Source organism: Sarcophilus harrisii, chromosome 1, assembly GCF_902635505.1.
Source record: "Sarcophilus harrisii chromosome 1, mSarHar1.11, whole genome shotgun sequence".
Lineage (NCBI taxonomy): Eukaryota > Metazoa > Chordata > Mammalia > Dasyuromorphia > Dasyuridae > Sarcophilus > Sarcophilus harrisii.
Window position 1 is genome coordinate 298,788,857 of NC_045426.1, and position 15,260 is coordinate 298,804,116.

A 15,260-nucleotide genomic window follows, 5' to 3' on the forward strand; every position below is an offset into this window, starting at 1 on the left:
GGAGAGACCAGAGACAAAGACCATTAGGAAGCTATTACAGTTGTCCATGAAGACCCTGAATGGCCTTTTGAGTAGAGAGAGGTGGCTGGGTGTGAGAGATGTGAAGATCAAATTGACAAGACATAGCCACTGCTGACTCAACAGAAAGTGGGAAGCTTTGGGGAAAAGTGGATTTAATGAAGAAGATGATGAATTCCATTTTGGATAGTTCAGCCAGGTATAGATGTCTAACATCTGGTAATGGTGAGGACTATGAAAGACTAAAGTTCATGAATTTAGAGCTGGCTATAGAGGATGAGGAATTTGCTTCATAGAAATGATCACTGAACCCAGAGTAGCAAATGAGATCACTAAGACAGGGTATAGAGTGAAAAGAGGTCAGGACAGACCTTGGAGAACACCCATAATAAGGGTGAGGTTGATGGATGATAATCTAAGAAAGAAGAATGAATAGGAGCAGATCATCATGTAATAGGAGAAACAGGAAAGTGATGTTACAAATGATAAGGTGCTGACCTTAATGATCTGAAACTGCACATGGGATAAATTCAGTTTGTTTTTTTAATGGCTATAGAGTGCTATCCATGGGCCCAGAGGGGCCCTTGAAATTTCAACTCTTTTGGAGTCAAGTGGGAAATGGGTGGTGGATTGAAGTGTATGTGTGTGTGTGTGTGTGTGTGTGTGTAGTTATGTGTAGGGGTAGTTATGCTTTATACCTCTAGAGTGCACTTTGAATCAAGGTGCAATAATAGGGCAAGGGAAAGAATGGAATGGTGACCACCATGGGAAGAGAGGATGCTCCCTTTCTCCCATATGAGTTCCCTGGGGAAAAGCCCCATTCACCTAATTCTGAAGCCAAGGGAAGAAAGACTATCTAGAAGGAGGGAGGTAGTTAACAAAATCAGATTTTGTAAAGAAATCCAGTAGGATGAGGACTGAAAAAAAGACCTTAGACATTAGTAATTAGGAGATAACCTTGGAGACAATAGCTTCAATGGGTCAGTTTGGATTAATTGAGGAGTAAGTGGAATTTGAAGAGCTGGGGGCAATGAGTATTGATAATTTTATGTGGGATTTTGGTTATGAAATTGAAGAAATAAAGGATGAATGGTTGAGGGAATGGAAAGGTGAAATGAAGCTTTTAAAAAAAAAGAATAGCAATGTTTGTAGCAATGATGGATGAGCTTGTAGATAATGAAAAATTGAAGAGGAGAGAGGGGAGGGAGGGAGGGAGAGAAAGTTGTTCTAAATCAATGGCATCATACTCAAATAGAGATAAAGTATCCCTGCATATTGATTTCATTTTAAGAGAGAGAGAGAAACACATAGAGAGAAAGAAGGAGAGAAAGTTGTTCTAAATCAATGTTATCAAATTTAAATAGAAATAAAGGATCCTTGCATATTGATTTCATTTTAAAGGGTAATGTTATTTATGTTTTATTGTATTTTGTTCATTTTTTTAAATACTTCTCAATTACATTTTAATCTGTTTGGTTTGCATTCAGAGAATGTTGCTGTATTTAACAACTCTAATTTAAGGAACAAGGTCCTGGAAAAGATAGCAGGGGTCAATGCTCCAAGTAGGATAATTGGCTTTGAAAAAAGAGTAAGGGCACCTCTTCCTATGAGATTAGAGCAAAGGAGAGAATGGGGATCAATTTAGAAATAGGCATTAGTTGTGGAGAAGATGGAGCTTGTATTCAATAGTCTCAGTAAGGTGTAAAAGGTAGGGCCTCCACTGAAAAGGATGAAGTGGATTTGATATAGGGGCCTCAGGAGAGAAGATAATGTTGTTAACAGCCTCTCAGAGAGTATGATAAAATCAATCAGAGAAGGATAAAAAAAGATTGCCATGCAATGGTAAGGACTTGGTAGAGATTAGTTAACATATTTGTAGTGGATCTAATCAATGGATGATGTGCTATTTTATCTAGTGGTATTCAGTAGTACATGATTAGGAGCAGATGGCTGGTGGACCTACGAGAGATTGGACTGGCAAAGCATGAGTGGGAAATTGTATGGGGGAATAAATGAACATTCAAATATAAAGAGTAATATAGAGTTTAACTGATCAACTCTAGGGTCAAAATCACAAAGGGAAGAGAATGAAGTCAGAATGATTGGTCTGAATTATTGGAAGAATAATGATAAGTAGAAGTTGTGATGGGACTTAAAAATAATATATGAAGGAATGAGACACTGAGGGAAGTTGTCATCTGTAGAAGGAAGGTCAAAGTTCTGAATCATAGAGGATAATAATTGTGGGTAACAAGATCTAGGCCACAGGGATCCTCAAACTTTTTAAATAGGGGGCTAGTTCACTGTCCCTCAGACTGTTGGAGGGCCGGACTATAGTAAAAACAAAAACTTTAATTTTGTGGGCCTTTAAATAAAGAAACTTCATAACCCTGGGTGAGGGGGATAAACATCCTCAGCTCCCGCATCTGGCCCACGGGCCGTAGTTTGAGGACCCCTGAAGGGTAAAACATCTCCATGTGTCTCTGAGGTAGAATGAAGATGCTGATCATGAAAACTGATTTGGAAGGCCAAGAATTTTAAGGGTACACCCTAAGTACATGGGTAGTGTTTGGGATAAGTCAGATGTTGAACTTTTTGAGAATAGAAGAAAAATGACCTAGAAACTTGTAAATTACAGAAAGGAGACTCTGGTTAGATTGATACAGATGAATTGAACAGTCATTGAAGGAGGAGAAATAGCTAAGTGATGATGGGAGAAATGATCTTTGGAAGTGAAAATGAAGAAGAACAAAGGGGGTGCCTGCTCCTCCTCTTGGTCCAGTGGGTGAGGGGACATGAGGTTAGGGATGCAATACTTTCCAGAAAGAGTCAAAAGTTGAATTGATAATGAAAGTTATATTTTGAAGCTAAAGTTCTTCATTAGTAAATTACACTGATGTCACTGATACACTGTGAGGCAGTCCGGCCTTGAATCTAAAAGGACGTGAGTTTCAGGCCCATCTTTGGTTCATATTGGTTTTATGCCCCATGTGGACAAGTCACTGAAGCTCTCGGTGCTCTAGACAACTCTCATATGACTCACAGAGAAGGTTCCAAGCTGTATCAATAGAAAGAGGGCCTCATCCAGGGGTTCTCTACATCTCCACAACAAATTCATCTAGTCCCCATTCATACTGAAGCATTATCTGTCTCTAAAGTTTTCTGAATTTTTGATTCTCCTCTGCTACTCCTGATCTTCTTAGACCAAAGTAGAATTAGCACCACATCACCATGCAGAAAGTATTAGAGAAATGGAAAGTAATGCTCTTTACCAAATAAAGTTGGTTTCCCTCTCTCCTTTTTTGAGAGCAACATTCTTTGGGATTGATCTCAGTTTTTGCTTGTAAGGATTGGAGGAGAACAGGTTTCTGGCAATAACAACCTTTGGATTCTTCTTTCTGCCACTAATTTTTTCTCAGTCTGTGGTTTATGGAAAGTGAACATTATCTCATTAGTTCATCATTATATCATCAGAATCAGTTATGCATTTTCAGAGGGGCTGAGCAGGGATATGTATAAGTTGGAAGGGTGAAGGATATGGAGACAAATCAATATGAACTCTACTCCATCTCTCCACCTCTTTGCTTTTTGGGTTGTATAGAATGAATCAGATGTAGTCTTTTTCTTCTGAGCTTGTAATTGGGGACTAGTGTTATGGATGCAGAAAGATTTAAAGTGGTACAGAAAATTACAGAAAACTTAAAAGCATAAATACATAGAGAAATAATGAAACATTTACACTGCTTCCTAATAAAGGATCAACGGATAGTGGAAAACAGTGTAATGGAAAGAGCACTGGATTTGGATTCAGATAGGGCTTTAAATCCTGGCTCTCATCCACATCCAAAGAGAGGACTATGAAGCCTGAATGTGGATCACAACATAATATTTTCATCTTTATTGGTGTTGCTATTTGTTGGCTTGTTTTTTTCTCATTTTCCCCTTTTGATTTGATTTTTCTTGCGTAGCATGATAAATGTGGAAATATATATAGAATTGCACATGTTTAACCTATATTGGATTACTTGCTGTCTAGTGGAAAGGGGAGGAGGGCAGGATGGGAGAAAATTTTGGAACACAGTTTTTGCAAGAGTGTATGTTGAAAACTATCTTTGCATGTATTATGAAAAATAAAAAGCTAGTTAGAAAGAAAATCCTGGTTCTATGCTAAGCTTATTATTATTATTTTTTAACATAAATAGAATTGTAGCTAAAACCTGGAATGAGGAAGATCTTTTTTTTCAAATTCTGGTGTTGCCACTTTCAGATTACATAATTTTGAGCCACTCTCCTAGTTTCTTTGAGCCTCATCTATGAAATATGAAAATAATAACTCTGGTTTTCTACTTCACAGGGCTCTTAGAAAGCTCAAAGGAAATGATATATATAAAATAAACTTTAAAAGCTTTGAAATGTCAGTTATTACCAAGTCATTTCTTTAAGGTTCTGTTTCTTCATCTGTTAAATGTGGATAATACCTATATACACACCTCACAGGTTTGTTTTAGGAATGTGCCCTGTAGATAATTATGTCAATGTTATTGTTGCTGTTCAGTTGTTTCAATCATGTCTACTTCTTTGTTACTTATTTTGAGGCTTTCTTGGAAAAGAATTTAGAATGGTTTGCTATTTCCTTCTCCACCTCATTTTACAGATGAGGAAACTAAGGCAAATAGGATTAAATGACTTGTCCAGAGTCATACAGTTAGAGTTTAAGGATCACTTTGAACTCAGAACTTCCTGACCTAGACTTAGCCCTCTATTCACTGTACCATCTAGCTGCCCTTATACAAATGTAACCTGTCATTATTTATAGCAGAAAAAGAAAAGAGGCAAAATGGAGTTTAGAAAGAATACCAGAAGACCTACATGCAAATCCTGCTTCTGTCACTTAGTCTCTATGATATTTCTGGCAAATCACTTAACCTCTCTGGACCTCAGTTTAGTTATCTGTAAAATGTGAGATCAGAGTAGATAGCCCTTTTTGATCTAAAGCTATGAAGCCTATGACCTCCTAAGGAGATTTATAAGAGATTAAATCTTTTTTTGAGGAGGAGGAACAAAGACCCTATGACAATACTTACTATTTATTTTTTATTAAAGCTTTTTATTTTCAAAACATGTGTAGATAATTTTTTTTAACATTAACCCTGGTGAAACCTTGTGTTCTAAATTTCTCTGTTTCTCCCACTCCCTCCCCAGATAGCAAGTAATCCAATATATGTTAACCATGTTAAAAATATATGTTAAATCCAATATGTGTATACATATTTATACAATTAGCTTGCTGCACAAGAAAAATAAGATCAAAAAGGGAAAAAAGAGAACAAAAACAAAATACAAGCAAACAACAATAAAAAGAGTGAAAATTCTATGTTATAATGCACCCTCAGTTCCCTTAGTCCTCTTTCTGGATGTAGATGGTTCTCTTCATCACAAGAGCATTGGAACTAGCCTCAATAATCTCATTTTTGAAAAGAGCCACAAGGATATTAAATCTCAATAACGAGAATGTTATCTCTCAACATTAAATGTGGTATTTTTTTGCTTATAGTCTTGATCTCACCCTGTTACTCACAGAAAAGAAGGAGAAATACCTACAATTCATGAAATGATTTATCAGTTTTTCCCTTCTCTGAGTCAATATTTGGGAATCATGCTTTCCCTTTTCTAAGCAAGCCCTCTCCTCCAAAGAACAAAATAATATTTGTTTTTTTTAAAGACAAGTTTATCATTGGGATGAACATTATTTACTTTTTCCATTTGCTCTGCAAAATCAGGTTCTGTAGCTCCACATCAGTTTCCCATTTTAGGAGTGCTTTTAGGAGACTGTCTGTCGTAGCTCAGTGAAATTATTTGTCATGATATTGATTTATCTATCTTTAGTAAGAGCTCCAATTCATTGAAGAGTGTAAAGAAGTGGACATTGATATTTAAAAAAAAATTATTGGTTTTTAAAAATACCATAGATGCTTTCTAATATTTATATTCCATTGAGCCAAGGTCTCCCATTTCACCTAGGGCCATCTCCAATCATCGTGATCTATATCTTGCCATTAGACCCAGAGAGCTCTGGAGGGGGAAGTGAGGCAGATAACCTATCAAAATTCTCCCTCACTTAAATCCAATTCACTTGCATGTCATGGCATCACCTTCTCTTCAGAATAAAGGACAGACAACAACAACCCATTGTCATGAACAAAAATAATTAAACGAGCAAGTGTTATAAATATGAGACATACACACAAATATAAAATAAAGATCAGGAATAGAATTTATAATGTAAAAAATAAGGTTAGTAATTCTGATCTCAGATAAACTTAAGGCTAAAATAGATTTAACCAAATATAGGAAATGATTAGCTAAAGGACTGAGAAAAATATAGAAAGACTTGGAATTATGAAAGATGTTCTCCCTCTTCAGAGAAACAGAGGATAAACAAGTAAAGTCTTACATATATGCATATGTATGAATGTCCTCTGACTCTTTACCAAGAATTTAGTCATGTGCTGCCTGAAATCAATATTGCTCAATTTCTCCAATCTTAATTCAGTTGTCTTTTAGTAATGTTTTTATATATATTATTGTATATTATATTATGCATACTATTGACACTTGTCTTTACAATAGTTTATACAATTATTAGTATTTTAAAATTTTGAGACCAGATCTTCCTATCTTGTCTACATTGAAAGTGCAATGGTCCCTCATAGGCCCAGTCCTACTGCTGATTGATAGAGAGACTTTGGCCTTCATTTCCTATCTGGACTAGTTATATTCTACTTAAGCTGCTGCTCCCTTCCCCATCCTCACCTTATTGGTGCCATCTCACCTTTGAGACTCACCTTATTGGTGCCAGACACCCCATTATTTAGACTACTACAATTCAGAATTCCTAAACTCAAGTGATCCACCATTCTCCAAATCTCCCTCAATAGCAAGGATCACAGACCACTGTGACCAGCAATTCATACATATTTCTGTTTCTCTGAATTTGTCCTTTCTAACAATGGCAAAAATATTCCTTTATGTTCATATATCACAATCTTTTCCTCAATCTATTGACATCTTCTTTCTAGTTCTATATGGAGGGGAGTCACAGATGAACACTGATTTTTTTTTTTTTTGATAAGAATAACTTTTCACAGACCAGGTCAAATTCTTCATTCCAGCTTTAGAAATAATTCCTGGAATTTTCTTTGAATATAAGCTATATAATACATCTTGATATATTATATCTTGATATGTCAGTCACACATCATTCTGGATGACCTTTCTTGGAAGAGAAGATATGGAGTTGGAATATGTTGACATAGTTACAGTCCAAGACAATTTTCTTCTGGAATGAATTCAATTTGTATGTGAAGAGCCAGTACTCACAACTTCCCATCTGTTCTAAGTCTCTAAAAGATGTCTGGCCTACTATTATCCCTCAAACACATCCTTTATTCCTTCTATTCTCATTCAGAGTACCTACCTTTCTTCTATCTACCTACCTAATTATTCTTCTTCCTACATGAACTAATTTAAATTATTTTTCCATTGTAAAGTCTTGGTCACATCAAAACCGAATGATTTCTCCCACCTTTTGAATCCTTGTAGTATTTCTTATCTGATACCATTCATTGTGCTGTTCTTGTGTTAATATCATCCCCCACCTCGCCCCCGCCACAACAGATTTAGTATGATGCCAAGCATAGAGTAAATGTTTATGAACTGCTTATTAATTGACAGAAAAAGGGAAGGAGGATGCTCTAATGGAAAGAATACTGGATTTAGGAATTAGAACACTAGGGTTTGAATCTTGACTAGTTCTATTTCCTTGAATCAGATAATTTCATTTCTCTGAACTTTGGTTTCCTAATTTATATAAAATTTATATAATTTTAATATGATTTTATATAAATTATATAAAATTATGAAATAAAAAGAATTGGAACATATGATAATAATAACAATAATATAAATAAACAATATTTTTATAATGCTTATTGTGTATTAAGTACAGTACAGATGATTTCTGAGGGCTCTTGACTGTAGAGTTTTATGATTTGATGACTAAATTATCTCCAAGATCCTTTCTTGCTTTAATATGCAACTTAACTCAATTCATGGGATCATAGATTTAGAACTGGAAGGAACCATAGAGGTCATTTAGTGCAACCATGTCATTTTATAGATGAGAAAACTGAGACCCAAAGGTCTAGTCCAAGGATACACACAAAGTGACCCAATCAGGATTGGAATTCAGTTGTCTGGCACCCCCTCTGAGATCTTTTATAAACATTTCCATAAACTAAGTGATTGGAATTGGTTATTGTTGTCCTTCATTCTCAAAGAGAACCAAAACGACATCACTATGTTGGAGTCAAAGTACAGCGTGTCTGATTGTGGCTGAACAGTCTAATGCAAGCTCAAAAGGCTCTACCACAGGTTAGGCACAAATATACACAAACATTTGGAGTAGAGTTGTTTCCAAATTTATGCATCTCATGTTTTCTTTGAGCTATTGCAATTCTGCTTCACTCCTACAGCACAGTGCCTTCTTTGGTGTAAGCATGCCATGCTGTGCCAGTGTTTCTCATATCACACAATCATTTCTATAGTTCTTTGGAGAAACCTTGAGAATGTCCTTGTATCTGCTTCTGTCTTTCTTGGTTTCCTCATCTGTACAATGGAGATAACTAACACCTCTCTCACAAAGTTGGGAGCATCAAATGAGATAATATTTGTAAAATGCTTAACACAATTCCTGGCACATAGTAAGTGCTACATAAATGTTAGCTATTATTATTAAACTCAGGACTAAGGGAACTCCAATATCAGCATTCTTTTTCACTACAAGAAAGAGAGAGAGAGAGACAGACAGACAGAGAGAGAGAGAATGCATGGAAATGGGGAGGGGAAATCTTGAATTCAAGGACCAGTCAATGGTCCAGAATGGAAAGTGTTGGTGAAGAGTAATACAATATCCCAAATGTCTTGGTAGTTTTAAGATATTTAAAATCACTTTAAGAACTTTAGGATATCCAGACTAAAAAGGTAGATTGAAATCAGATTTTGAGTATGCTTGAGTAGGAAGTCAAGAAAATGACTGGAAAAGTTTATATCCAGTGGTTTGCTGGAGCCAGCTTGTACCAAATGGCAGGAGCTAATTGTTAAATTTTCATTGTGAGCACTTACACCTTGAAAATTGAAAATGCTGTAAATCGAGGATTGATTTATTGTTTTGTTGATTGTCTAGAAAATGTAGAAAGTGTAGAAAGTCTAGAAAGTTAAGAAAGTGACAGATAAAATGTTAACAATGCAAATTAACTTAATGATGTTGTAGGTATATTTTTTCCCTCCCAGACTGCTGATTGTTAAATATTTACCAGCACATTCTTGGTCATATAAGTGGAGAAAGATATTTAACAAAATGAGGCAGTTTGGCAGATATGTGGAAAATGAATTGGAAAGAGAGGAAGCAGGGAAATCAATTAAGGAGACTATAATAGCAATCTAGATGAGGGCCTGAAATACATTGGTGACTAGGGGACTGGAGAGGATGATTTCAACTATGGATGCTAGATTATTGTGGGGGTAGGAACAATAAGATTTGGTAATTGTTTGGTTATGGAGGTGATAATGATGGAGAGAAAGAGTTAAGGTTAACTTTAGTTAATTTGCAAAATTTTTTAGTTTGCAAATTTGGATAATTGATAATTATAAATATGATGGTACCCTGAACAGCAATAGGGATATTTGGAGAAAGGATGGGTTTATGGGAGAATGAGTTTTCTTTTGTAAAACTCACTTATCAGAAAAAGAGAGCAGTCTTGAAAGGATTGTGTCCTTGAACGGCTGCTGGTACCTTCTACAGAAACAGAAAGGGAAATTTGGAGACAATTTAGGGAAGATGATGGGTTTTGCTTTGACCATATTGAGTTTAGATATTGATGGACATCTTCTGGAAATGATGGCAATAAACACAGGCAGTAGTACCAGTGACTGGAGGTGTAAGACTGGAAATCTGATAAGAGATGAAATCTGGATACACATACTTGGCAGTCAGAGAAAGTAATTGAGTTCGTGAGAACAGATGAACTCATGAAGGAGGAGAATGTACAGTGATACGATGTCCAGAACAGAGTCTTTGGAGATATCCATGTTTCAGGGGTGGGATAGATTCAACAAAGGAGACCTCTGCATCTAGACCATAAACATTTGAGGTAGGGACATATTTTGTGCTTTTTTGTACCCTCTGTAGCAGGCATCATGATCACTAAACTTCATATGAAATTTGTTGATAAGCTATTGGATAAGGTAAAATATTCTCTAAGGCACAGATTTTTAATTTGGGAAACACAGACACCTAAAGGGTCAGTGAATAGATTTCAGGGGTTTGTAACCTTGGAAAACAAAACAATTACATCTTTATTTTCACTAACTTTTAATTGAAATTTAGCATTTCCTTCAATTATTTACAAACATTATTCTGAGAAGATGTCTGTAAAAGAGATCCAGGACAGAAAAAAAATCCTCAATATAAAGATGAGTTTAAGGTTAAAGTCAATTCAGTAAACATTTCTTAAAATCTGCTCTGTGTAATATAAATCACACTACTTCAAAATCTTGTTATTTCAAACATGAAATAAGATATAATTTCTAGAGGGAGATATGAAAAATATATAGATAAATATCATATATGTCATAAGATTCATATATAAAAGTAACCTAAAAAGAGAATGTTATGAGATAATTGAGAAGGAAGAGAACTCTCATAATTGAAAGACTGAAAAAAGTTTTGTGAAAGAAGTATCATATAGGTAGGGCTTTGAAATTAGGAAAGAAATTCAAACGGTTAAGATATTGCAGTGTACTGTCCCAGGCATAGGAGCCATTGTGCACAAAGGTGTGAAAGGCAGATGAAATCAGAGAATTATGAATGCCTTATTTGACTGGAATGTATAATTTGTGAAGGGCAGTAGTAGGATGAAAAAGATTGCAGCCAGATTATGGAAGGCTTTGAATGTCATGAGAATAAAAATGATATGACCAGACCTTAAATTAGGAATATTACTTTGGCAGAAATATGATGGGAAAAATTGGAAAGAAAAAAGACTAGAGGTGGGGAGTCCACAAAGAAAGCTATGACAAAATCTAAGTGAGAGATAACTGGGCAATTGGAGTAGTTGAAATGGGGATGAATGGAAAAGGAGCAGAAGAGGCACAAATGTAAGAAATGTGGAAATGGAATTAATAGGATTTGACAGCCAATTGATTATGAAGTGAGGGAAGAAGATTTAAAAATGACTCTGAGAGCTTGATCTCAAGTGGAAGAATGATTCTGCCATTAAGACATCTCTGTAAGAATGTCTGGCAAGTATTTGAAATCCAATCCAACCTAACAATTATTTATTAAGTGTTTACTAGGTACAAGGTGCTGTATTAGATTGTAGAAATACAAAAATTAAAGAAAAACTGTCCTTGCCCTCAGGGAGCTTACATTCTATATATACACATGTAAGTTTTAGATGACAGTTTTAGGAGGGAGAAAGCACAAATGACTAGAAGAACCAGGAAAGGCTTCCAGTAGAAAATGGCACCTGGGCTGATCCTTGACATAAAATAGGAATCCTAAGGGGTAGATATAAAGATAAAGAGCATGTTTCCAGGCATGTTTATATAAAGACAGAAAGACCAAAAATGGAATGCTAAACAAAAAGTAGGCCAGATGTAGAATGTATGAAAGAGATTAATGTAGAAGAATCCCCAAAAGATGGGTGGGAGTCAGATGGTGAAGAACTTTAAATGTCAAATTGAGGAATTTTTTTTAAAAATCATATTGGCAGTAAAAAACCACAGGAAATTCTTGAGCAAGGTCAGTCTTATGTGAGTCTTTACTTTTTATTTTGTTCCTTATTTTTTAAAATTCAATTTTATTCTATTTTCAATTTCAATTTCTCTTCTCCATCTCCCTCACCTATTGAGAAGGCAAGAAAACAAACCCCCATTATAAATATGTCATGCAAAACATGAAAAACAAATTCTCTCTTTAGTCATGTCCCAAAAAAAGAAAGAGAAAGAGAAAAAAAATATGTTTTAATTTGTACTCTGAATCCATCAGCTGTCTATATGTAAGTGAATAGCATTTTTCATTATCAATGCTTTGGAATTGTGGTTTGTTATTCAGTTTATCAGAGTTACTAAGTCTTTTAAAGTTTACTATCATGACAATGTTACTATATAAATTGTTCTCCCGGTTCTTCTGCTTACTTTACTTTGTATCAATTCATACAAGTTTTCTCAGGTTTTTCTGAAGCCTTCTCCTTCATCTTGTTGTATCATATTCATATGCCATAACTTACTAAGCCATACCCCAATTGATGGGTATTTCCTAGGCTTTTAGGAAAAGCTTCTCTTAATATATTTTTGTATTTGAATCCTTTTTAGGATTATTTTGCAATCTGTATAATGGGTAAATTGGAGAGAGATGAAATAGAAGACGGTGAATGGTGATGAGGACCTGAACTGGGTGATGATTCCATAATAGAGAGGAGAGAAGGACATAAGTGTGAGAGTAGTTGTGGAGGTAAAATTGATGAGATTTCAGAACTGACTGAATAAGTGGAAAGTAAAAAAGAGAGTCAGTGATAAGTCTGAAGTTGCAAATCTAGATGACTGGGAAAATAGTAGTACCCTCAACAGAAATAAAGGCATTTGGAGAAGGAGTGGGTGTAGAGGAAATGATTACTTATTTTCTTTTGGCTATCTTGTAGCTTAGATGCTTAAGGGACATCCAAGTGAATATGTGAGACTAAGGATGTTAGGTTGGGGTAGAAATATAAATTTGGCAGTTAGCTATTTGAAATAAGTCATTGAATCAATACTTACTTCTTGATTTGGTTACCAAAGAGTAAACTCTTATAGATATGATACTTGTCTTCAAGCATTTGAAAGGCTGTTAACATGAAAAGGGAATTTGATTTGTTTTGTCTTCAGAGGGTAGAATGAAGTTCTAGATAGAAGTTGCAAAAAAGGCGAATTTAGCCTTGAAATCCTGAAAACTTCCTAACAATTAGAGTTGTTCAGAAATGAAATGGCCTGCTTTAATTGGAAAATTTCACCTCATGAAAGGCCATCAGGCAGAGAGGAAAATTTCAGTAAATTAAACAAAAGTTATTTATACAAAATAATTTATACAAATTATTATTTCTAATAATGTTGGAAATTTTAACTGTCAGGACTATAAAGAATTTTAGAATTTTAGGCAACCAAAGGGAACAGTCTTGAATAGAAAAGAATAATTTGAAATGAAAAAAAAACAGTTTTAACTTATATTCTATTTTTTAACATTTTTATTTTCTTCAGTTACACACTTTCCATCATAATCATATACTATAATTTATGCAGCCATTCCCCAATTGGTGGGTATTCCCTCAATTTCTGATTCTTTGCCCTGAGAAGAGAGCTGTTATAAATATTTTTGTACATATAGGTCCTTTTCCTTTGTTCTTCCCTCTGTGATCATCTCCATTTTCTCTTGCATTATATATAATGTTGTATATATATGACAGGACAGAAGGAAGAACATAAGAAAAAAAAATCTTTTTGGGGATTCATGTGTTGTTAAGTAAAAGGATATGCATGAATTCATACCCCCATGGGCATTACTTACATTCTATTTCTTTTTTTTTTTAAATTTTTATTTATTTATTTATTTTTATTTAATAGCCTTTTATTTACAGGTTATGCATGGGTAACTTTACAGCATTAACAATTGCCAAACCTCTTGTTCCAATTTTTCACCTCTTCCCCCCCCCACCCTCTCCTCTAGATGGCAGGATGACCAGTAGATGTTAAATACATTAAAATATAAATTAGATACACAATAAGTATACATGACCAAAACGTTATTTTGCTGTACAAAAAAGAATCAGACTTTGAAATATTGTACAATTAGCTTGTGAAGGAAATCAAAAATGCAGGTGGGCATAAATATAGGGATTGGGAATTCAATGTAATGGTTTTTAGTCATCTCCCAGAGTTCTTTCTCTGGGCGTAGCTGGTTCAGTTCATTACTGTTCCATTGGAAATGATTTGGTTGATCTCTTTGCTGAGGATGGCCAGGTCCATCAGAACTGGTCATCATATAATATTGTTGTTGAAGTATATAATGATCTCCTGGTCCTGCTCATTTCACTCAGCATCAGTTCATGACTTGCATTCTATTTCAATCAAAAAGCATCTTTTTACTGAAAGTGTTATGATATGGCTCATATCTTGGCTTTATTTATATTCTGTCATACCTTTCCATACATTTGTGGTAGTGTGCTACAGTGGGAAAAATGGACCCAGCTTCATATCCCAGCTTTGTCATTTCTTCACTATTCAATCTTAAAACTTAATTTATCTCTCTAGGTTTCAGTTACCTAACTTTAAAATGAAACATTGTTAAACCTTTACTAGATCCTACCATCCCCTCAAGTTCTTATACTATTCTTCTCAGCCAAATGCTTACATTTTTGCATCTATGTGCTCTAAAATGAAAAAGTTGGAATAGATGACCTCTAAGTTTTTTCCCAACTCTACATTTATGATCCTATGGTTCCATGGAAGGCAGAGACCCCGTTTTATCTATGCCCTCTAATACTCAGCTTCTTAAACTGTGGTCTGCAACCCTATTTGAGGTCTCAGAACTGATTATGGAAGGTTATGAAATTATGATTTATTATCAGCAAGTGTTTGATTTGTATACCTATTTTATATACCTATATACCTGGGATCACATAAATATTTCTTGGTTAGAAAGGAGTTTCAAATGGAAAATTTAAGAAGCCCTGCTCTAAAGCATGGTACAGTGGACAGAGTCAATAATCCTGGATTCAAATCCTATATCAGACACTTAACTGCCTGTGATAATTGTCTCTTAGTTGTCCTGATCCTATTTCCTTTTCTTTAAAGCCAGTGGGATAGAATAAATGTCCTCTAATATCCATTACTGATCAAATTTTATATGACTCTTTGACCTTTCATTCCCCACTCTTCATTCCCTAACTTCTAAAACTATCCCATTTGGAGCCTATAGTAAGACTGGATTTACCCAGCCTCCCATTTCTCTTTACCCAATTACTTTCAAATCAATCACTGTATTGAACATGGTGATAATGGTGGATGGATGGGTAATGTAACAGAAAAAAACAGAAATAAATTCTTGACCTCAGTGATTTAAGGATCCAGCCCTGGGGCCTTTGGGCATT

At 35.0% G+C, this 15,260-nt stretch overlaps 1 protein-coding gene across 4 annotated transcripts in view; it reads left to right on the plus strand.

Annotated features, from left to right (window-relative positions):
• MYH11 (myosin heavy chain 11) overlaps positions 1–15,260 on the plus strand; it is a 129,421-nt gene that overhangs the window by 7,813 nt on the left and 106,348 nt on the right. The window lies entirely within an intron of this gene.